The sequence below is a fragment of the Nothoprocta perdicaria genome, unplaced genomic scaffold (assembly GCF_003342845.1).
Source record: "Nothoprocta perdicaria isolate Ctin4 unplaced genomic scaffold, notPer1 scaffold_58, whole genome shotgun sequence".
NCBI lineage: Eukaryota > Metazoa > Chordata > Aves > Tinamiformes > Tinamidae > Nothoprocta > Nothoprocta perdicaria.
Genome location: NW_020455843.1, coordinates 142,685 through 167,784, shown reverse-complemented (window position 1 = coordinate 167,784; position 25,100 = coordinate 142,685).

Genomic DNA, 25,100 nt, shown 5'->3' with positions numbered 1-25,100 from the left:
GTCTCATGACTGTTTTCTTCCATACATTTATTTTGGTTGTCTGAACAGTAATCAACAGTTTTTAGACAAAAAATTATTTTTTTAACTTTGGGAAGAAAAAAAAAAATGGTGTTTCCAGCTAGTTAAACATGTAATTTTTTATGAAAAAAAATGGGTATGGAAATTCATTTTTTTGAAACCAGGCCAGAGTATTCTGGACCTCGTATTCCTCTGCGGTGTCTCTTGGGTCTTGTAGATAGCCTGAGATATGAACTTTAGCTTCCCGCAGTCAAGGGCCCTCAGGCAGACTTCTACTGCTATCATACAGTACAGTGCTCTCACTGTCATGATAAATCATTTCCCTGAACTTGGAGGTGATGCTGTTGTGAACCTCAGGATAGGCGGTTCAGTCAGAGTCTTGTTTGGAAGAGATGGGGTTATGGAGAACTTGCATTACAACTCCTTTAAGTTAGCTTAGTGGCTTCAGAACATAAACATTAGAATATCAGCCTGATCTTGTAAAGTTTTATGTTTCCATTGGATGGTTTTCATTAAAAAAAAAAAAAAAAAAAAAAAAAAAAAAACACATTTTTGCTTCACGACATTCAGCAAAAAGTGAATTCCAGCAAGGTCAGGGGAACCTTGAGATCACAGAACCTTGTTTTATCAATTTATCCTTTAACAAATAGAGACGTAATGTCCAGATCATTTTTCCCTGGACTGTATCCCTGCGATATGGTCACAGTAATATCATGTCCTACRACGTTTAACTTGGTACACAGCCTAGTCAGAAAACCAGAAGTTTATTGGCTCCTTTAACCAACTTTCTCTGCTGTGGGTGATTCTTCTCTCTCACATTCCTAATATCAATACTTCAAGTGTATGAGCTTTATTTAAGATGAAAGCCAAGTCAGGAGCCTGCAAAAGCAAAACGATGCACAAAATCAAATGTGATAAATTGCAATGAGAAGGTTCTGTTAGTAGTCTCTAACTCAGGAAAATTGAATTTTCTGCAGAGACAATACAAATTAAGTTCTGTCTGTTGCACAAACACTTGCAAAACTGAGAGGACATCTGAAGAGTGTATGTTCACAAAATAATGCAGAGGGATTAATTTGAAATTAGCAGTAAAGTGATCCCCACAAAGTGGCACATACTCAAAAAAGTTACATTACATACAGAATTACATATTAATATATTTTGGCATATGTAATTATCACTTTCAAGCCAATGGTGTGGCTTAGAACAAAAAACAAATTATTGTAAATTTAGCCCAGAATTAGCCTTTCCATCAACCTGCGGTGATCATTTTTCCTTTGAAGAGTTGTGTGTAACAGATCTCAGCTTAAGCAAATGCTTATGTAGTAGAATTTCAGTTACGTGAATGCCAGGAAAGAAGATATCAATAGTAAACAAGACACCAGTTTTTGCAGAGGCAACATGAATAATTTTTGTGTCTGGCTATAATATAAACTGACTGGTATATGTGAATGACATGACATGCTCATTTATGAAGAAATTCCTCTTGACCTTAGAAGCACTGTGGTAAAAAAATCACATTTTCAGTCYCAGGAGTATGTTTTATCGAAGAGTTGATGATAAAACATCCAGGACAGTGGAATTTAGGAGACAGGATTCAGTATGGATGCTGAAAGGCAAAAAAAAGGGGGGAGGGAGGAGGGGAAGGAAAAAGAACACGTAAATCTTGCTCTAGGAGAAGAACCCTGTAGCAAGGTCATTTTTATGACTTCTAAAGAGTATTTCAGCAAATGTTAAACTGGTAGTGCCCATTTTCTGCATGAGTCTCAGAGCGCTTGCTGATACTGGATCAAAATTGCTTAGTGCTTGCAATAAAACACCTTTTTTGGTCTGAYTTCCACGTGAAAAGCAGTATCAGTTTGCTCCTAGATGGTGCTCAGTCCAGTGGAAGGCACTCGTGGGGCCACATCTAGAGCTGTAATTCAGCAGGATGCTTCAAACTTAAGGGACTGCTCAGAGTAACTTTTAGCATAGGAGTGCTGGAGAGCAATGCTACTGACACAGYGTTATTTTCATACAAATTTAGAAAATATTTTTTCTAACAAGGGCTTTAGATTTGCTAAATGGAAATGGCTAAGCTGTGAATTTGAGGGTTTTTCCAATGAACTACTGAAAAACAAATTTTCTGGTTCTGCACTGCTTCTGCACCACAGGGACACATGCCAAATTGTGCATGGAGCTACGAAATGAGCATACTGCATCAAAAGCTAGTTACCAATGTCATGTAAATAAGAGCGTCATAAATCGGAATTTGAGGGGTAACGGGACGGCATGAGTGATATATCACTTAAGCTGTTTCAGCACTGTGAAGAACAGGAGAAAAATGATTGAAGGAAGAAGTGAAAGTTGGATAACAAACAGCTTGAATTGCATGAGCTTTTCACACTAATGAAGAAATGTGCTGAGATTGCTTTCCTTTGAGAGCTGAATGAGAAACATGCGTAGAAGCATATTGCACTCAAAACATTTCAAAAATTGTTGAATTTCCCAGGGCAGTGTCTGCTGTAAGACAGAAATGGGGTATAAAAACTTTATACTTTTTTCCTTTTTTTTTTTTTTTTCCTGGAAGATTGAAAATTCTTTTTTTTTTAAAAAAAGCAATTAATCTTAAATTAGTTAAATTATTTTACTTTCTAACCCCCCACGTATATTTCCTGCTGAACACCATATTCCTCATGGTATTTTCAGTTCTGCAATTCATGCAAACCTTCAGCTTTGGTGCATAAGCTGTAGCTGAAAAATGTACTTTGGGATTAATAGCCATTTCCACCTACATTATTTTTCRTAATTGAAAATTGCTTCTTCAGCAGAGACCAAAGAAAAGTGTTCCTTTAGAGAGAATTTCACACAMGCTTTTCTTCAAGGTAGCTGCTACCTCTTGTGGTTTTCAATGAGACAGGAGCCAGGGAGTGCTCTCAGATGGGCATTGTAAGAAGGGCATCCACTTCCTGTATTTTCAAAACTAATCATTTTGCTCTGAGCTCTGATAAATCACTCCTTTTTTTTTTTTTTTCAGACAATCATTTCCTTTTTTTTTTTTTTTCTTGACTATGAAAAGGTGAATATGAAGCCAATAAGAACATGGTTATTCTAAGGTTCAAAACATTGAGTTTTGAGTAAAATTTGTTACACAAAGTAAAAATTGATACACAATTTTGTTGCACAAAAATTGTTACATAAATACAGATGTCACAACACAATATTTTTATGTTGCTTTCAATTCTTTCAACTCTATTTTTTTCATTAAAGAAATGTATACTTTCCCAAAAGTCATGAATGCATTATTTTTCAAGATACAAGAATAAGTTCAGATTGGACCCTTTACAGAAAAGTTAAAACTATCTCAAAACTGACTGTTTACAAACACAGCAAATTCAGAATTAAGGTAACATATCAAATCCAGTTATCTAAACAAATGATTTTCAGCATAATGACATTTAAAAATCAGTGGATTATTCTAAGGGGGCTCCAGAAGAGGCAACTAAAAAAGCATGGCTGCTGTATGACCCGTTAAAGTCACTATGTAATGCCACACACCTTTAAAAACTGAAGATAGCACAAGAGATTGAGAACCTTTGATGGAAAAATAAAACATTAAGGCATTTAAACCATCATACATCTATCCTATAAATGTTTTAAGAATCAGGATGTATGCTTTTCTTGTTGTTCTTCCTATGACAGAAGGAAGATATCGAAAGTATTAAAATGAACGATAAAAAGTTTGCGTAAAATCTGGAATGGTAAATGCATGGTAATACTGAGTATTGTTAACAGTGTTTTTATGTTACTGGAAGGGCCTGTATATTACTGAAATAGGAGATGAGTCCTTACACAGATCTTTCTCCTACTGAATGAAAATCACACTGTCTAATCCATAGGTTTTTTTATCCATATGAATTTTCAAGATGTCATTTATTGTATTAAAGAAGATTTCAAGGGGAAAAAATGTTCTTGTCATGCTGCATGATGACTTAGTGCTTCTCTACATTTACATTCTTCTACAGACAGTGGGACTCCAAAATGGGTATATCATTTGGTATATCAGACAAGCCTTTTTACCTGAGAAAAAAAAAAAAAATTTTTTTTTTTAGATTAAATTACCAAGTTTGATGTACCTTACAACAGAACCGTTCCCAAGCAATTGGGCAAATACAGCATGCGACATACATCAAAACTGAATTACAGAATCACAGAATGGTTAAGGTTGGAAGGGACCTCTAGAGATCATCTAGTCCAACCCCCCTACTCAGTTACCTAATTTACACTCATTACCTCACGAGCTACATTGTCAGAGTTTAAAACCCAACGGAATCACGTGGTCTGAGAATTTTAAAAAGATCATGGTCCTGTTTCAACTTCACACTCGTATTTAAAGAGTATTTCAAGTCAGAAGTACACAGAGCTGAATGCCGCTGCAAGTAGATATCTGATTGCCTTGGAAATTCATTCAGAAAATCTTGATCTCATATTTTATTGAGTTTGGGAATACTGATTAGTCTGGATCAGTTGAATTGTTACCTTTTCAGTGGAGAAAAAAGGAAAAAGAAGCAACTCTTAAGACCTACTTAAAGACAAGCCTTTTAAAGGACTATTCAGCTATCATGGTTAACACAACTTTCMTTGTTGTAGGCTCATGGCTGTCATTGCCATCAATGAATTCTGCAGCAAACCTCAGAGTTGTCTGTCCAGACAGAAGTTCTGGAGATGTCTTAGAACCAACCAAGATTCCAAGGTCACACTGTGCTTAGAGCTCCTCATTTCATGCATCAGTTGTAAACTCCAAAAGAATCAAGTACCTGAAGGCTTGAAGGTAAATGTGGCCTGAAGAGCAGGAGATTTCCACCTAAGTCAGTTGCAAAGCCAACTCTGAGTGTTCACAGTGCAAAAGTGTGTATCACGTCATCATACACTGCATATGCAAAATATTTTGTTTGAGGAGAAAGACTGTGACCATAAAACAATAACTTCCTAGACAAAACAGAAAGCTTGTCTATTCCTCTGCTCTTCTGAGCTTTGTGCTCTCATTGACCCATCTCTAGACTCTGACTGCTGTGGATAGGCTCTCCATTAACAGCTCTGTTTTTCTGCCCAAAACAYTGGTATTTTTGTACAAGCCAAGTGYCTAAAGGCAGGTGGTCTCTCCATCAGGTATCCTAAGTCAGTTTCTGAAACAAGCTGCCTTAGATCCTGGAAATAGCTCTCTTTTCCTATTGACTATGGATAACACTTGAAYGTCCAGCTTGCGATTAAAAGTAGGTCAGTCTAAAGGTTCTTCCTAATCYGGTACACCAATAGCTCACACTAACAGATATTTGATACGTAAGGAATATGGATATACACAGTAGCCCCTCAGGATATTGTCTTACCAGGCGTCAGATTAGAGGCTGGGAGCTAAAATTCATTCAGGCAATTTCTCATCCCAACTTTCTGACTTCCAAGACTGTTAAGAGACTAGTAGTGGTTCTCCTGACATGAAAAGATCAAACTACCAGTATACAGAAAGTAGCTAGATCAGTGGAAGCATTGTTTTCTATAAATAGAAGCCTTTAAATAGACCCTTTAAATACAGTTTAGTTAGTTGTTTTTGGTTTTTTTTCCACAGAGGTGATTTCTTCCCTAAAAGCTGTTGGTTTTTTTTCTTTTTTTTTTTTTCACTCATTTAACTCAAAAGATTTTTAGAGGAAAAAATTGTCAACACACTGACAAATTTCAAAATAAAGATAATTTGTGTTTTCCTGGTTCAAAATTTCTCTGTGTTTAGCAGTAGAGGAAAACGGATAATTGAAATGTTTCAAAGTTAACCATTTAAAGCCTTTTAGTTGATTCATACTTTTTCTTTCTCTAAAGAACAAACAAAACAAAACAGGTTGACATCGCAGGAGGCTGCAATAACAAACATAAGACAGGAACTTTTTTCTTTTCTTTTTTTTTTTTTTTTTTGGCATAATCCTCTTCCAAAAATCTGCTAGTGCCTCATGAACTGAATTACTTTAATTGACTCTTTTTTTTTGACAAGTCACATCATTTTAAATTACCATACTACTCTCATGTTACTCATTAAATGGGAGATGCTAAAGTAGATGCAGCTAATTAGTAGTGCATACATTATTTATGGCTTCCTAAAAAAATACGAGTGACCTGTAAGTTAACAATGTTAGAGAATTAATTTTTAATTGGCTATAGTCTTACTGCTCTTTGTATTTCACCTGGAAAGTTTTAAATAGCCATTTCTGAGTGCCAGGATCTGAAAGTTCACCTGTTAGAAGCAATAAAATGTGTGAAAAGGAAGGTACACTCACATAAGCTCTCAGTGCTGTGATCATGGGAACCTGTTAGAATTTTGCAATAAATTATTAAATGAGACCTGAAAGAACCAAATCAGCAAAATAACTTAATCACACACTTAAGCGTTAAGTTTGGAACAGGTCTTCCAAGATGTTTAGGTGTCTAAAAAGGAATTTATAAAGTGCTGAGGTGCTTAAATGCTATTTTCTCTGATAACAGCCAAAGGTATGCCAGACTGTGTCAGACTAAGGTTGTGCATAATCCAATATACTGGCAGTTTGCATAGGAGATATTTGGATTATAAAAAATAGGGATATGGATTATAAAAAAATAGAGATATACAAACTGATCCTTCTTTAGGGATATCCTCGTAGCCATCAGCAATTTAGGGACTTTCTGAGATTGAGGTTTAAGCATGTGATTGTGTTTCAGAAGGACRGACCAATTTTGCTTAAACTTTCAGAGTCCTTTTCTCTGAACCCATTAATACATTTTTCCTATTTTTTCTCTAAAATGCTATTGACTGTTAAACTTTATATACAAGTCATCCTCCATTAAAAGAATAGAGAAATCTCCCATGATTTCTTGTGTAGTGACTAATGATAATAATAGCAGGTGTTATACCCTGTTGTGACTTTATCTCCCAATTATGTTTTTTGTTGTTGTTGATTTTTTTGTTCTTGCACTTTGACCAGTTGTTTTTGAAGTATACAATATATTAAAAACAGTACTTTTTTTTAATATGCTAAAAAGAATAGTGACATTTGGTTTCTGTTTCACATATATTTCATACAAACTCTATAAGCCTCTAAAAGGACTATATTGCTTGTATAAAGTGAGAATTATGTGATTCCTCAGTATCACCAATGTCTCCATTAATTCAGAATCACAAAAAAAAAAATCCATTTCATTTGTATTAAGTTACTGTTCTTATTAATATTTTAGTCAAATCATAAATATTTTAGAAAGTAAAATTTTCTTTATGCTTATAGACCAAAACAGCTGATGAATAATTTAAGGGAAAAGAAAACAACTATATAGGTATTTATTAGAACAAAAATGTTATCTGCAAAAAAAAAGGTCCATAAGAATTTTCTGTGAAGATTATTTTAGTTGAAGTTTATCTCTTCAGAACTCTTTTATCTTACTGCATTTAATAATTAAAGATGATGTGAAAAATCWTTTGCAAATCTCAGCTTTCAAATATTTATTGGAAGGGAAGTAAACCATTACTAGAAAACAAATAAGGAATCTGAGAAACCCTCTCATTCACTGCAGTCATGTTTGCAGAATGTATTTTGAAAGAAGGAATCTGTTTTTAAAGGTGTGGTCTTACTGGATTCAGTTGTCTTCCTAGTGGAATCCAATTTATGTGAGGCCATTTTTTTTTCTCTTTCCTAATTTGTCCCAGAACAAAATGGCAATGCATGTAGAAATGGTTTTTGACTCACTTTTAAGTCAAGTCTGCACTTGTTCTGCAAGTTACCAGTGTATTAGCCATTCCAACAGCCTGTAAAATAAAGCTTTTCACACCATTTCAGAAATTAAACCATTGCCAGAGTTCCTTAACATCTGTAAAGGTGGGAAATGAAAGGGGTTCTGGAATGTCTAATGAATATCATGGTATTGGACACCCAATCTAGCCAGAGTTGAATGTTGACCCTCTGAGTTTGTCTCCAATTTTCCTTTTTCCTTTTTATTTTTTTCAGCCCAAATAGGATGATTGTRTCTCCACCTAAAACACCTTTATTTACCACCCTCTTCTCTTTCCCTTTGGCCTCTCTCCCTGTCTGTCACAGCGAGAATTGTTTAAATATTATACTATAGTAATATTACCTCAGATACATTTAAATGGGAGCATCAATATTTTAATGAGTATCGTAATACGTGTGGCTACCTGAATCTGTAATTGCCAAACATTACTCCCATTTAATATCTTTCACAAACCAAGTGGAAGGTGATTCCATCTAAATGCCACAGTTAACTGCACAAATAATGTCACTAGCAATAGAGCACACTGCAGGTGAATGGCTGAGTGTATCTGAATGCCTGCTAAATACCAAAGGACTTTCCGTCAAAACACACCTGTGAGAAAGAGAAATAGAAATTCTCCAGTTTCCGTGTTGTTTGTCTGTTTGTTGGTTTGTTTGAAGTGGCAATCTTTTGCAGAAGGAGACTGATCATTCAAGAACACACAGGGTATGAACCCAGTTTTGAGCTTCCAGTAGAATGGCAAAATTCTATAGCAATTATTAAAATGGTATGTGGCATACCAGCTGCAGAGGTTTCAGTTCAGAAATACGTATTTTAGAAAAATATTTTAGGCATAATAGCTTGAGAATTAAGGTACAGTCAATAGAAGAGCTTGGATAAAGCAGAAGCAGAGGTTGCTCAGCCKGTCAGTGCCTCTTCCTTCAAATGGTGTTCTGTGGTCTTTGGAAAATAATGCACATCACACAGTACTTCAGCTGGATCCCATATTAAAATAACATTATTTCTTAACTCAAAACTTTATTCTGAGTCAGTTAAACTGTATTGTCCCATGTATTATAGATGTATTATATGTACATATTAAAGACGTAATGAGACAGGTTGACTTTCTCCAAAATGGAGAGATTGTGGACAGACAGCGTTTCACATGAAGTAGTCCTTTTGCTATCAGAGAAATTCTGTAATGCCTCGCGTCTTCAGGTTAAGTATCTGAAGTACAGCTAGACTCCCAAATTCTGTCACGAGAACCACCTTGTTCTTGAACCACCTTTTATTACCTTCCCTCTAATATTTGCACAGTATCACAATACTTGTGCAAGGCCAATGATCTTCGAAAAGGAATGATTTTAATCTCTGATTTATAATTCCTTGGATTTTAGAATCACTGAGCTGGACATACCACAACCTAACCAAGTTACTTACCACATTGATATCTACTGTGATGTTTTTCCACACTACCTTCCCAGCATACTCGTGTTTTATCGTCCTATGGCTAAAAAAAAAAAAAAAATGAGAATTTTTCTTTCTTTTTAAAATAATAATATTCATCTCTGGCTGCTCAAAACTATTTTGGCCACATTTTGAAATGATTCTCTACTGCTCTTTGCCTTCAGGGTCATTTGCGGTTGGGCTGAATGTGTTTAACCTGTTATGGCATCTACAGATCTGTGTTACACCTTTTCATGGTTATTTAGCTCACTACATAAAGTGCAGAATGCTGGAAAATAAAGCTCATTCTTTTATGTTACCAAGTTTTGATTTCAATTTTATATTCACTGTGCAAATTCTGTCATTTGGTTGTAAGAACTTAAGTAATTCCCCTTCAATCAGGAGTTTAATCATTTTGTTGGCTGAAACATATGTACTCCTGTGCTTATCTCAAAAGCAGCTCCTCAAGATACTCTTTCTAGCATGTAGTTCTATTTGCAAGGAACTTTTTCTTCCCTCTGTCATTCCCTTCGGATAGGTAGGACTTGAAAAACCTGTCTATGCCAAAGAAAGATTTTTCTTTAACATCAAGACAGACAAAATTCAAGACAGAATTTTAAAACATCCTTCTGGAAGGAAGGGCAGGTCCTGCCTTTGCAAGCAGGACAGCTTGATGATTGCTGGTGGATTTTCAATTAGACCTTTTGCTGCTGCTCAACGGATCCTGTCACTGCTTGGATTGCATTTGTTTGCAGCAGAAGAAAAGCTTCTGTGAGTGGAAGCGAGGGGACCGCACTGCTCAGCGGGATGACGAGCAGGAGTGCGACACAGCGAGCTGATGACGAGCTGCCAACCACGCGCTTCGTCAGCTGCGCACACAGCGCTCAGTGTCGTCTGACAGYGCTAGCGTTGCAGGATGGTACTCCGGTATTCCAGTGAGCTGAATTCAAGTCTGCCATTACTAAAGAAAAGGGGAAAAAAAAAATGAGAACAGCAAACAGCAGCATGTGGCTTTCACGTGGGTAAGGTTTAAAACATCTGTAGTGTGTCCTCAAACAGAAACATCTAGGATTTCCCCCTTGTTCCCTCTTGGGATCTTTTACACTGAGGAAGAGCCTAAAATATATTCTGATGTGAGGAAAGAAAAAAAAAAAAAAAAAAACCTGTGAGGACTATTATTGGCAAAACAAAACAAAATACAAATGCAAATTTATGACCTTTTTCACTTCAGATGCAAAGAAAAATCTGGTTAGAGGTACAGAAGGTATAGCAATAAGTCACCACAGTTGATAATGACCAGCAAGGTTAAAAACTGGGACTTTGAAAGTTAAGAAGCAGATGAAAAATGTCATCTGCAAGACAAATGCTAAAATACATCACATTTACTTAGAAAACTAATTAAAAAAAAAAAAAAGCAGTCGGTACTGTCTCATGAAATATTCTCTGCAAATTAAGCCTAGTCTAAGTGCCATCCYCATCTTGCAATTTCTCAAATCCAGGTTCTTTTATAAACACATACGTTAYTTTTATGCTGGCCCTGTGAGTTCCCTGGAGATTCAGAGATGGTAAAACAGAATGGAGAAACAAGTACTTATCACGGCTTAATATTTTTTTTTTCCTYTTAGGATTAAATCACTAGTATTTCATTTCCCACCAAGAGGTTTCCAGTGAAAATGTATGTAAAAGGCTCTAGGACACAAAAAAATACATGTTGAGCAGTCCAGGACATGAAAATCCTATGAAAAGTCTACTTTGCCATAAACTTTCAAGAAAAAAGTTGTATGAGTTTAAATATTAAAAGATTAAATGGCTCTAAGCTTTTACTATTGTCAAAGAAAATAGTCATGCTTATAAAGTGGATTTTTTACATGTTTCTTAGAAAGCTGAGCATATATGAAGGAAATACATATTTTTCCCAATGCAATAGATGGAAAACCAGAAGCTTCTTGGTCCCAAAATGTGCCTCCAGTTTTGTTTCCTTCATTACTTTGTCTCTCTGTCTACCTACCACCATTTTGAGGGKCATWTAAWWAAAAAAAAAAAAAAAAAAAAAGGGCCAGCCCATAGGCAAGATATTAATTTCTTAAGAAGGTTGGTAAGAACAAGAGATGAAGCAAGGCAAGCAAGTTTCAGTAAAATAACATGAATCAAAGAGTAGGTAAAATGATAGATTTTGAAAGAGTAAGAGAAAGTAGTTCAAAAYTGGCTTTAAAAAGTCTGCAGGTTTCAACATTTCTGTTGACAAAATTTTCATTAAGTCCTGTTATTTTTGCTAAACTACACTGAATGAAAAGCTGGATTTTCRGAATATAATTCTGAATATACTCTGAAATATTTTCAGAATGAACTTTCCTTTTTTTCCCTTAAAATACCTTTTGTTCAAATTGAGTTTGAACAAGTGCATGAAACTCATGCCTACAGTTTCAATGTTCATCAGAACAGTTTCAATTAATTGTTTATTCTTATTTTTAGTATGTAGGTCAAGGGTGAGAGGAAGGGGAGAGTCAACCCCAAATTTCTGACTCTATTTTGACAGGAAGAGAAAAAGATACCCTGGTGCATGAAAGAAAATCTGATGACCTCTAGAATTAAAATCACCAGAGATTTACATTAAACCCTTCTGGAATTTCATCCAGTGGCAGCAGGTCTACAAACCTGAACTGCAGTCAGCATACGCTGCKTATATAGTTTGCCAAGAGTAAAATAATTTCACAGCATAAGGTCCTTGCTGGCCACAAGTCAACCAGCTACACAATTTCTCATTCCAAAAGGTCAAGTCAAGGGAACATTATATCTTTCTTTCTCTATTARGAGAAAGGACAAAGAGCTGGATGCTTCATTGGTGGTTATCTACTTTGTACAATTCCATTGACACTTGAAACCAATACAGAATGACCAGTACTTTTTTGTGCTGATATAAGATGCAGCTTTTCAAGGCTGCCAGATTCAAATAGAAAGATCTGTCATCGTCTGCGTGAAGACAGGGAATCTGTCCAGATTGCAGGTCACACAAAAAAAACTGCTAACTAAGGCCTGTAGGTAGCATATCTGCATGCTCCACAGGCCAGAAAAGGCCTTTAAATACCACATGCACTTAAGATTTGCTCTTCTGGGAAGAAGGAAAGGGGCACTTTTGATTTGTCTCATCAGCCTCTCACTCTCCGTGGACTGAGTGCTATTATTAGTCATGCTTAAGTGGAAAGGAACTCTGGTTTTCTCAACAGTGGGCCATAACTTTGAGTTGCTGCCCCAGAACTAAGTGAAAGCATCCGTAGAGTTCTTTTTTCCACTGCTTATGCTTTTATACAAATCTATTCCTACTTTAAAATCATATTCAAAGATATTTTCACCTGGCACAGTGCACTTTTCAAAGCATTGCCTGGATAGTTCAGTGTATTCCTTGGCTTGTACCAGGTTAACTTCTAGGAGGGTCACTCAGGAGCGGGACAAGGAGGTGAGCACAAGGAAGCTGAGATGAGGTCCACTCAGTGACACRTGTTCAGAAATGTGGGGAGACCCAGTCACAAAGGCAGTTATGGGCTAACCAGCTTTTCCATCCCCATGGACATAGGCAAATCCCAGAAAGGGCAAACAGAATTTGAGAATTTTAGCCTCATCCTTTGGAGATGCTTGTYGTCGTCACAAAGCCAAAATGGGATTTGGTTTAATTGAGTGGAAAGGCAAACTGCTCGGGCTGGAACAGGCATGGGAAGGCTCTGCTGAAATGCACTGGCACCAGTATCTGTGAAGCACATAGGACATCTGCACTGTCTTTTAGCAAACCTCATGAAAGCAACAATTGCACTAAGTTCCCAAGTTATGAAGGAAAATATTCCCTGCAATACTCCCTAAACAGCAAAATTGACTTGATGGGGAAAAAAGGCATGAGGAATGATCCAACCTTAAAATTATATGCTTGGAAAACACACAGAAGAAATAAAAAAAAAAGATTAAAAAAAATAMTGAATACACTTTCTTAAGAAAAGAATACAGATAAGGCTGTTGGGGAATTTTATTAGCTCTGAAATTAGAATCAGGGCATTAGGGTTGGGGAGACAAGAGTGTTTTAAATCAGCTGCAGCTGTTTTTAATTAAGAGCTAATTAGCAAGTAAAGCCTCCTGGAATTTGGAGAAGTCTGTGTCCCTATATAATAAAGAGCACTGAGCAGTTTTGGAGAGTTTATGGGTGTTGGCCTAAGAAAGGAGTGACTAACATCAGACTTTCTTGAGCATTTTTATTTTGGTAGGTGTTTTCTGTATTGTGTTTTTCTAAGGAATAAAGGTCTTAATAGGGGAGCAAAAAGTTAAAAAGTCAGGTTGCGGTTGCCAGTTACAAAAACAGTCTTCTGATTTTTTTTTTTTTTAAATGTTTTTCTTCTTATTTGGCACTTTAGTTATTTAGATGGTTTTCATTTGCTTTGAAATAGAACATAATGATTCTTTTTGTGTAATAGCTATAATAACTGATGATGTATTTTTACTGTATTTTACTGATGATGTATTTCTGAATTGCTTGGATATTTATGATTTTCACTTCTTAACAATGTACAATAGCCTTGTGTTTAAGGATCTACCTTAATCTTGATTTATCTAAAAATAATAATTTATATGTGGGATCTTAATAGGAGTGTAGGTGATATTTCCCACTGCTGTRTATTCTACTTATTTGAGGTGTAGAAGGGGATTTAAAAAAAAAGGCTTTAGAGAAGAGTTTTGTGATTATTTTTTTTTTCCTGTGAAAACTATTAAAATGGTACTCCTGTACTGAGTCTTGCATCTCTACTTTTGGGCTGTCTGTAGACCACCTGTGTGATGCTACTTTGAGAAAAAGGGTTAGAGTACATAAGCCTCTAACTTCAATTCCCAGGAAAGTTATTTGGGGGGGGAAAAGAAAAATCTTCCTGAAAGCTATTCTCAGGCTTATGAAGGGCAGAAAGGTAACTGGGAGCAGTCAGTGTATGTTTGTTAAGGGGAAGTTGTGTATGACAAATATCTTTGCTTTGTAGGATAAAATGACTGGCTCGGCAATGGGGAAGTGGTGGATATCATTTACTTTCAGTGACTTCTCAGTATGATCTTCCATATCATCTTTCTGATCAAGTCAGATGCATGGAATACAAGATAGGTGCAAAAATTACCTGGTCTGACAACCTGGAAGGTAGCAATTAGTAACCTCAACTTTAAAAAGTGGTTGGTCACGAGCGATGTCCCTTGGTGGGAATGTGACCTCGTTGGTTCGTTTCTTGCGCCCCTTCACGTTTTTGGTAATAATGTTTGCAGTCTCTCCAGTAGCATCGCTACTCTTTTGCCTACTCCAGAAGTCACTCTCCTGCAGTTTCTCTGGGTTCTGGGCTACTTTTACTAAACAGCATCACTATCCACCAGATGTAATTAAAGTATGCAAGCTGTGTTGGCACAACATGCAATTTTCAGGCTAAATACAACTGCCAGTGCAGTTTCCTGGGTTCAGTGAAGAGCCGAGGGATAATATCTTCTCGGACTGGCAATGTCCACTCAAGTATGATGTTGCTTCTGACTGGCTGATATGTGGCACAACTCTTACCTCTTTGGTCATCCAGAGGGTCTAAGGACATGTTCAAACTGGCTAGTACAAAATAGAAGATGCCTTTTAACTCTGAATCACTCAAAGAGATTCTGATATTACTGAAAGTGTTGTGTGGCATGGGTGAACTGCATTAGTATATACTGGATCCTTTTTTTTTTTTTTAGCAGCATATGCTGTGGGGAAAGTCAAGAGCAGAGGGGGAAGCAACCCCTCTCTTAATTGTTAGAGAGATGAGAATGCCAAATTAAGGCCTCATGTGGCTCAAAGGTATCATTACTTGGCTATTCATTTGACTTATACAATCTGATATCAATCTCCGTAATCACAGAACTCCTTGATTTCTTCTTAAAAAGAATATAAAACAATAAAAAACTAAAATCGAGGAAAATGTTTGGATATGTATGGCTGATCTCACAATGAGAATTTCTTCTCTTCATTATAATTCACATCCTATGTTGCCATCAGCAGTGATATCTGGGAGCAGTATATGCTAAATGTAACCAAGCAAGACGACAGAGATGAAAATATAATGTGAGCTCTGCTGAAAGCTCTTTCATCTTGGGAAAGAAAGCTGTAGGAAGAATCCATGTCTGAAATCTAAAAGATATACAAATTCTTATTACTATTTAAAAAAAAAAAAAAACCTCTATATGTAGTAAGAGTAACAACATACTGTGGCTGGATATGAGAATCCCCAGTCAATAAGCATCCATGTTATGACTGGAAATGAAAAAGCAAAATGAGGGTGGAGGTTAATGGCTGTGAATATAAGATGTATAGTACTATTCCAAAGCATGATACATTTACCACTAGTAATGCGTAAACTGCTTCAAACTAATATGCAAGAGAAATAAAGTTGCAAAGTGATGAGGAAATTGCAGTTTGGAATAGCTTTGCTCTTGAAATGATGTCTACAAGCAAAATAAATCTGAGTTCCTAGCCTAATGCCCAAAAGTGATCTGGTAGTCTGGTTTTGCAAGTAGAGGAATCCATGTTGGCAGTTATATCTATGTTCTGGCAGAAACTCAGAAATTGGAAAATATCTTTGTTTGTTTGCCTAGAAGGAAAATCAGGCCTTATTTCTGAAGCTGAGACTGTTGGTTTCATAAGATGTGCAATCTCATTAACACAGAATTTCTGCTGCACTGTAATGAGGTCTTAGCTTCTAGCTATGTTAAACTTGATTATAATTATTTTCCTTCTCACACCTTTGTATCTCATGATTCTTGCCTTATCAAGTATAATAGCTGATACAGAATTTAAAAAAGTGAAGCTAATGTTTAATTCATGGTAATTTGTTCAAATTTTTATGATCTAAGTAAAATAGCCTGTATAAGATATTTGATTCTTCCTTTTTTCTTTTTTTCTTTTTGTCCTGGCATAATACACTTTCTATGAAAACATCAAATAACTACAAAAAACAATTTAGAGCTTATTACCACAAATAAATTGAATTGTTAGTTGAGGCAACAACAAACAAAAAGACTGCAGGTAACATTGCAGAGTACATAGAACACTACCTTTTTTTTTTTTTCAAACAAATAAACAACGCAAAAAAAAAAGCATCTGATATCACTTGACGTTCTCTGCAAGAAATAAGTCTTAGAGTTTATACTATGATCTGGAAGCATCTTTGCAAGGTAATAACATGAAGAAGTTAATGTTAAGGTTCTTGATAATCAACCTCACTTGGCCGCCTTTTTTCTTTCTCTTCTTTGTAGACTAACTTTAAGGCCAGTGCTGTTGCCATCTCTAAACTTTTACATGTAAGTGGTATCATGATGATTGTTGTTCAGAAACAATTATCAACAGGTGAATCACCAGCTGATGAATTGTATGGCTCAAGGCTCCTTAGCATCTTCACCTCTTAAATATCCCAGTCCTGAGAGGTGAAGGGATGAGCAGAGGAGAGTTTGAAACATGGTTAAGGGAGGTATATTAGTATTCTCAGTTTCCATTTCACAGAAATTCTTTTGCTTAATTCAGTCTGTTTTTGAGCAAAACAAAACTGCACAGCGGTGAGGCACAGCTTTCCTGCCACTTTGGTTGTTGTTGCATTGAGTGGAGGGACCCGAGCACTTCACCTCCTTGCTTATGTAGGGCATGATTCCAAGAGAGGGTTGTGAACTGTTATCTGCAACATGAGTGCAGCCACAAGCTGGGACAAGTAGAGCAATAATTGGAAATTCAATATATTTGTGATGTTTAGCTAGCAGGACTTGTAAATGTTTTTCTCATCATATGTTACCGCCATTGGACTTCATTATGAAGTTCAACTTTGCTGTTTGAGTAATGAAAACTTCTGGAGTTTCATGGGGAGCTTATATGAACCCATATAAAATATGTATGCTGAATACCATACATTCAACATACCATTCCTGAATCGGGTAACTCTGACTAGAGATATGTTATATCCAGTTTATCTTCATGTCTGTGCCTAGCCAGAGCTGCACTGGCTGCCAAACAGGTAGAAATAGAAAGCTGCATGGAGGTCAACACACTGCCTGTTGGCTTGGACTAGAGCCCGTTGTCTGACATGTGTTTTCAAGCTGTGATGGTACACAGGATAGGTTCCATTCTTTGCTTCTATCTGCCCAAGAAATTACATTTAAAGGACTTGAAAAAATCCATTTAAAGAGGATTAGAACCAACAGCTAACACATCTGCGCCGGTAAATAAAGCAGGCCCTGAGCTTGTCCAAGTTGTTGAATTGTGAGCTTACCATGCTGTGGATTCCACGCATGCCAAATAACAGGCCACGTGCAGGCATGGTTCAAGACCTGGCACTTGGCACATGCTATTTCCACAGGCAATGTGGATGTAACTGTTAGAGTGTTTAGAGAATGGAAGAAGACTTGGGGTATGGAGGTAAGTTCTTCTAGGAGACTTTATAACCAGAAAATAATGCTTTGCTTTCTAAAGAGGCTGGATATGGACAGGAGATGTTTAAGAACCCTGATTGCTTTGAAACTATTGTTGATAAGCTGGTCTTTGGCAAGAAAGGGTTGTCCAAGGCACTTAAACTTCAGACAAAAGTTTCAATGCTCATCACATTGTCTTAGCTCCATCCAATGCTAGCTATCCATTTTTCCCCTTGTGCCACCAGTACCAGCGGTGCTTTGCTCCAGATGCTTTGTGGGACCTAAAGCAGTAAGAGACAAAGGGTTAAGTCCAAGAGACTGGATTTTAGCCCTAGTTCATTGAAGTTATCTCTATCTTTCCTGAGAGAAGATCTCTTAAAGTAATGGATTGATTCTGATGTGTATGGTATGATATGATATATATTAAAATACTGTAGGGAATATATTGCCATATTTATTTACTCCCACTTTTATACCATTATTGGATTTCAGTTCTTTATAGCTCAGGGAATAACTTCATGATTTGTCTCTCCAAGCAATTATGTCACAGATCATGTAAAGAATTTTATTGTAAAGTATTAAAACTAACATTTGAAAAAATTGCAGAACTCCCAGATGCATGTTAGCTAATGCTTGCTGGAATTTAAAATGCTTATAACTAGGTTGCAATATTCATCCCCAGTCTAATGGTTGCTTTGTAGTTTTCTTGAATATCAGAAATAGGTACCTTGGTCTCAAGCTAGACAGGGGAACAGTAAACAGAAATTGTATTTCAACTTGCAAAGTTTCCAATCAACCCTGACTTCTAACTCATGGTTTTGCTAGTCTAGGCCTTTCATAGTTAGATTTTTTTTTAAACAAGATCTTTTAGTAAGCTGTACTGACTGGAGTTTGCAATAGTTGAGTATTAAAGAGATTTGTTTCCTTATTTTTCCTATTAAGAGAATATTCCGAGGTCTTCAGGTTCATATGGCTGAAACTGATTTCACTATTTAGTTGTATACTGACCCAACAGACAATGGAGAGTGCTGATGTCCAGAAAAGCATATCATATATCCAGATTGTAAATACCTGGTTTGTTCTGTGAGGCTGGCAGACTTCAGTTTACACATAGCATCCTTAACTTGGGCTTTATTCTGTCCAAAATATCAATGCAAGTAGGCTTTGAATCTATCTATTATGTAGATATTAAAAATATATTCTAATGGACAAGTAAGTTGAAGCCAATGAAAACCAATGAAAATTTCTTTTGTTAATTCATTACCTGCAGCATTTGGGGCATGAGTAGAGCATGCCTTGATTTGAGAGAGGGATCAAGATGGAGGTGACTGGTATAGTTCTCTTACTTTATATCTCTTTACGTGACTTCCAACTTCTACACTGATTTTTGGTTTTAGAGCCAAGGTCATTTGAAGTCTTTTCCTGCCACCTAACCTTTCTGCCATATCTTTGTTCTGAGTACCCTCTTTAGCCTCTTTCAAGTATTATCCATTCTCAGTCCCTTTACACTTCAAGTTCTTTAAAATTCACGTGAACAATCTAAGAGTACAGTTGCAGTGATCAGAAAAAAAACATTTTTTTCAATCTGATCTGGTCATCTGATGATAACAGGTAACTGCAGGTAGATTTTGTGGTATGTAAAAGGACTGCAAGACAGATTTCCAATAATGCAATAAAAGTTTGAAATAATTCCATACTGGTCCATTACTGTACCTGAGAAAAATCTGACCCCAAAGCTACATTAAATACTTCAGTTTAGATCTGTATTGGTTTTTGTTCAAAATATATGCAAAAAGGTTTGCCTCTAGGTTTAATCAGTTTGAAAATGTTTACCTTCTCTAAGAAAGTCTAGGCAGAAGGTTTTTGTCAGGGAAGATTAATGCATGCTATTGGGGATATTTATATTAGTTCATTCTTCTTTGCTACTGTCTGAAGTAATGTCAAATGTTCATGTTTTCAACCAGTAAAACACAAGCTAAAATTATAGGTTGCTAAATATATCTAGCTTGCCACATCATTTAGCTCGACAACTTATTTGTAATGAAGACCCAAAAGCAAAATCCAGGATGTTAACTGGGGCAGAAATTAAACCTTGCAATAATTTTTACTCGTTGATTCTTAATTGCAAATTAATAATGGACAGGAAAATATGATTACAAAGGCCAGCAATAAATGAAGTATGACTAGCTGACACAGAGAAAGGCTTTTCTGTCACAGGATTCCACAGGCAAGGCTCATAATTTCAAGACAATGTTCTGCAACACAAGTAACATTTTTATGGAGAGCTAATCCTCTTTAGAATTTGATCCCATTTATTATCAAAAGGGAAAATAGATCATACAGAAAGTTGCTTTGCTCTGGAATGCACTTGCATTTTGCATATACTGCACTAGCATCAGTATAAAAAAGTTGGGGTTGCTTTTCATCAAATTAAAATTTAAAAAAAGGATTATCTAAATTGGGAATAAAACATTAATGTGTCATTGATCTTGAAGATGAACACAGTCATGTGTACATGTAGCAAAGGATTGGATTTTTTGATCTTTTAAAAGATAACTTATCAAACATTCATCATTATATTTTGGCCTTAATTCCTGTGACTTAGTGGCAAGGATACTAATTCTCTTTGGTCTCAATTATAAGGGCTTTTCATGAAAATCTGTTAAATGGGTTAGTCATTAAATAAAACTCATTTACTTGGGTTTTCAGTGCATTCCCTCGAAGCTGAGGACTCCAGCCTTGACAGTATACTATTGTGATTTTCTTCTTTCAGAGCAACCTAAACCCTCTCTTAATCTTGTTGGTAAGTACATAGGGTGAAAGATGGGAAAGGGAATAATCCTTATAGAAAATTTTCTGAAAAGATAAATCCTGGGGTTTATCTGACAAAATGGCAGATTTGTCAGTTATCAATCAAAAAGGTAGCAAGGCTATTAAAAGTAATTATGAAAGGAGTATAGGTAAGTTGCATTGCAACTGAGCATGTTTCGTAGTAGTTTTTGGACAGCACTTTCCACCTGATGTCGAAGATTTTTAGGGGAAAAAAAAACAGATGAAGGTAACAAGAATGAGTAGGGATATAGAGTGCTAGAATATAAAGGTGTATTAATGGGCATGGACTCCTCTGCTTGAAAAATAGGCTAATGAATGGTAGTGAATTATCAGATGGAAAGTTTTTGCAAGAGTTATTTATTCTTCATGTGAGAACTAGAAGTTAACTGATAAAGTGATTAAGTATTAAGTTTTTATATATGGGGTATATTTTTTAGGTATTTACATATGGGGTATATTTTTTGCAAAATTGTATTGCTCCTTAATCAGTCTGGTTTATAACCAAGGTTAAATGTCTACCTTCACAGCCCACGATATATTCTTTGAGCTGCTAGAGTAGACTGCTCTGTAAAATGAACTTCTGGGCCATGGAATTAGTAAAGTTAGTGATGTTTGTGGTACTTTGCTTTGATGCTGACGTGAACTCAACCTAAAGCAGTAACTAATTTAAAAAAAAAAAAAAAAAAAAAAAAAAAAGGAAATTAGAAAATTAAAGCAGAGAGCTGCTTCTCTGGAGCTTCAGAGAGACCCAAATGATTTTGTTTTTCTGAAACTTCTTGTTGTTGGCCTCTTATCCATTGCCCTCTAAGGCAGTCATATATTATCATTTTTTGATAGAAACAAAAGATTTTCAACATATTTAATGAGCTTTTTTTAAGTAGCTAGTGTTGAAGATGACTATATTTATATTTATTTGTCTTTCTGTGTCTTAGTATATTCTATGGAAGTTTGAAGACCAGCTTGTAACTTCATTAAAATCAGTAGGAATTTTGTCTTCTGTTGACTGAAGGCATAACAGCTGAGGTGTTCTCAAGAAACTAGAATAGCCACAATCACACTTAAGGACAGTAGCGACTGCTTAATGGGACAGTTGCTTCTTAGTTGAGACCCTCTCAGTTGATATAGGCCTTAACCTCAGCCAGGTATGTATACATCTCTGCCAACCCTACTGTTCTTGGCAGCATTTCTCACTTCAAAAGTAGTGATTTTTGGATGCTTATCTGCCTGGGCAACTAGAGGCCTGGAAATCCCAATATCCAGAACAGTTGACGTATGCAGTGACTTTAGCAATCTGGATACATCTAATGTTTGTGCACCTTGAGCATATGAGACATATCGGGCATAGCAGCTGAACAGTGACAACATTTCCCTATTGAGCTTGAAAGAAAATTGGCTATGTGAGTTATTTTCAGGTCTTTTTGGAGAGTGGCATTAAAGAACTCTTCTATTGACAAATGCTGTCAGCTCTGCACATGCAGTCTAATGAGTCGAGCTGTCCTGTTGGGGTTGGTAGCTGCTTGCAGACTCTGGAGGGTGTCAGATATCTGTGCAGAAATAGATAATCATGTTTTTGTTGTTGCTACTGTTATTCATGGAAATCTGCCTGCAAAGGAAACAAAACAGCTATGTCTAAAATTGAGTACTCGGAGACCTTCAGGATGGGTATTGTAAAATATATGTGGATGAAAGATCAGCTGCAGTAAAAGGGCCTATTTTAGTCTTAGTAAGAAAGAGGAAGAGTTTTTGAAACAACCAAAGCTGCAACATGAATACAAAAGTTTCTAGAAGAGAAGACTACCAGGTGATGACTTTGCTGCCTAATATGCCAGAGGCAGAAGTCAAGGGTCAGAAGAATCTAATCAATGATCTGTGCCAGTCTTGGATGTCTCTTAAGAGGCTGATGTGATACCTCAACTCCCAGCAAGGTCTTTCTATTCCAAMTTCTTGTGAGCAGTATTATGTTTAACTCTTAGGTTTGTTTGCAGAGAAACATTTATTTCCTCCTGAAGAGACTTTTTAAATATTCAGAATCAAAGAATGGCTTAATAGGATCAATGTCCTTGCTAATCATAGCAAAGATACTGCAGCTTCTTATGCTAGTAAAGTTATTTCTACGGGCTATTAAAGTAATGAGAACAGGTAAAGATACTATTATATTTAGTGTTTCATAATGTCTTACCAAGTTACTTCTATTATAAAAAAAAGTTAAATAATACAATTTTAACCAGAAAATTAAACTCCTTTTAGAAACCACACTTCAAAAAGCTTAAGTCACTTTTTATTCTAATATTTACATGATGATAACAAATAGATATTTCACATTTGCTGTAATCTATATTCTGAAATAGTTATAAATGTACAGAACTTCCATGAAGTCATACCATTCTATAAAYATGGATTTTATTCCCAAAGGACTTTGCATTAACCCATAAACATCTGTGAACACCTTGGAATTTGTCACTTCTGCTGTAATGCAGGTATTTTTCCACTAAGACATTATCTGAGACTTATTCTTGCGTGTTGTAGGAATAAGATCAAATTCTTATACCTGGGCMGAATGCAATGCAAAGCTTTAAACTCTTTTGTCATGGAACATGATGCTAACTGTATKATTATTTTATGTGTGTGTGTTTGTAAACTCTCTGTGTAAACTCTCAATGGAGCTGTCCTTTCTCCACAACTTGAAGATAAAGATGCATTAAAGAGCAGTATGACAGACTGTCAAGAATTCAGAAACGATGGCAATTCTTAATAAAAGGAAGAAAGGAGAGGAAGAAGGGAGGTACTGCTCAAAGGCTGCAGAAGCTCTGGCCTTCCTAGTAGCAACGTAGGAGAACACATACTTTCCACTATCTTTTATTTTTCCTTTACAAAAAGGTGCTTGAAAAATGAAAAATGGTGCTTGCCGTCTGGGCCTGGTCTCTGGTTGTTAAGTATATGAACTGTCTTGTTTGACATACTTGAAGTTTCATATGTGCGAACTTTTTTTTTTTAAGAGTACCTGGGAGACTATGGAGCTAAGCTTCAAGGTGACAGCTGGGCAGTTCATAAATTTGGAGGTGCTCTTTGAGCCAAAGGGTATCTCGTGATGAGTTATCTTCCTGTGCAGTTTGGCACATGGAGCCTCACCTAATGCTTCCTTATTAGACCTAATAATTTTATCTCTTACAGGTGTACATTCTGAATATATGACATTGAGATTAGCCCCCAATGTACGTCCATGGCAAGTTACTACTTAATTTACTATCCCCTTTTGGAATGGGACACTTATTTGAACAATTTATTCTACAGAAAGATAGAGGCATGTAAACTTACTTTCTAGTCTTCTGGGGAATATTTCCTCTGATTTTGTAATATTACAAAAAGGATGGAGTCAGCACTATGTGATTCTCTGGATAATACCAGACTACATCTTTCAAATATGCTTTTGTTCYCAAGTCCCAATATCTTCTTTGCAGCAAGATCAATCTATTCTGCATATAATTATGCGATGAATACAGAGGTATTTTAAGGACATAAGGAACTGCTATTACTTCCGGCCCAACTTTCTTYATGGAAAGGTTTAGAAATATTCTCTAATTTTGTTTTGAATCCCAAAGTCCTGATTTCGGCTGAAGCCCAGTTGCTAGACCTTCTGAAAAGAGAATTCTTAATGTGAAAATATAGGAAAAGGCTACTTAGGTTTTTCAGGAAGATGGGGTATTTTCCACATAGTTTAAGACCACAGGAGTGGCTCTCATGCATTGCATGCATGTGCATCTAGACTTGTCAGCTGTCACTCACTGTGACCGGCATTTGACTGAGGAAAAGCAAAAGAACAGGGCAAGTGAGTTGTGCTGCTTTACAGGCTACCTCCTGCTTGAGGGAACTGCTGATCAGAGTCCTACTGAGCCAGGCAAAGTGCCCTTATTTAATAGTCCCTGTTGAATTTCTTTAATAAATGTCTTCAATTTCCGTTTAAATGCATCTGAGAGTTTAGATCCACAACTGCCTTTGGCAAGGAGTGCTGTGGCTTAACTACACACTGCAAAACTGTATGTTTATTTTTGATCTGTCTGCTTTACATCTCTTTTCATCAAAAGAGACAGCAATGGACTTGTTACCCTTTTTATCTTTTGTGTGCCAGTCATGGTGTCTCATGTACCTGTTCATTCATCCTTTCTTTTTTTCCAGCCTGAAAAATGCTAATCTATCTTATACTCATACTGATGCAGTCCTGTATTTTTGATCGTTTTTGCACTTCTTAGATGGCCTGAGCAAGGTTCTGAGTTGTAAAACAAGTTTGCAGGGAGCGAGTCCAAGAGCCTTTCAAAGATTTTCCTTCACAATGCAAAATTACTTTTGAAGAAAAAATCATACCCAAACTCATTGCCACTGGCTAGAAGTGACCGCACTGACTTGGAGATTTCTATTGGCATTGTACTTTCTTCGCAAAACAAATTAAGCCATAGGAATGGAGGAGGAGTGTATTTTTTTAGAGGGGGAGAGGGAGATGACTTGCATTTCAGATGATATTTAAAAAGCATGATTGAGCGGTTGCTAGCATTGAGAAGAGTAAGGCAGCCTCTCTGTGTGACCTGCATATCTAAGACTTAATACCTCTAACATTTTAAAGCAAG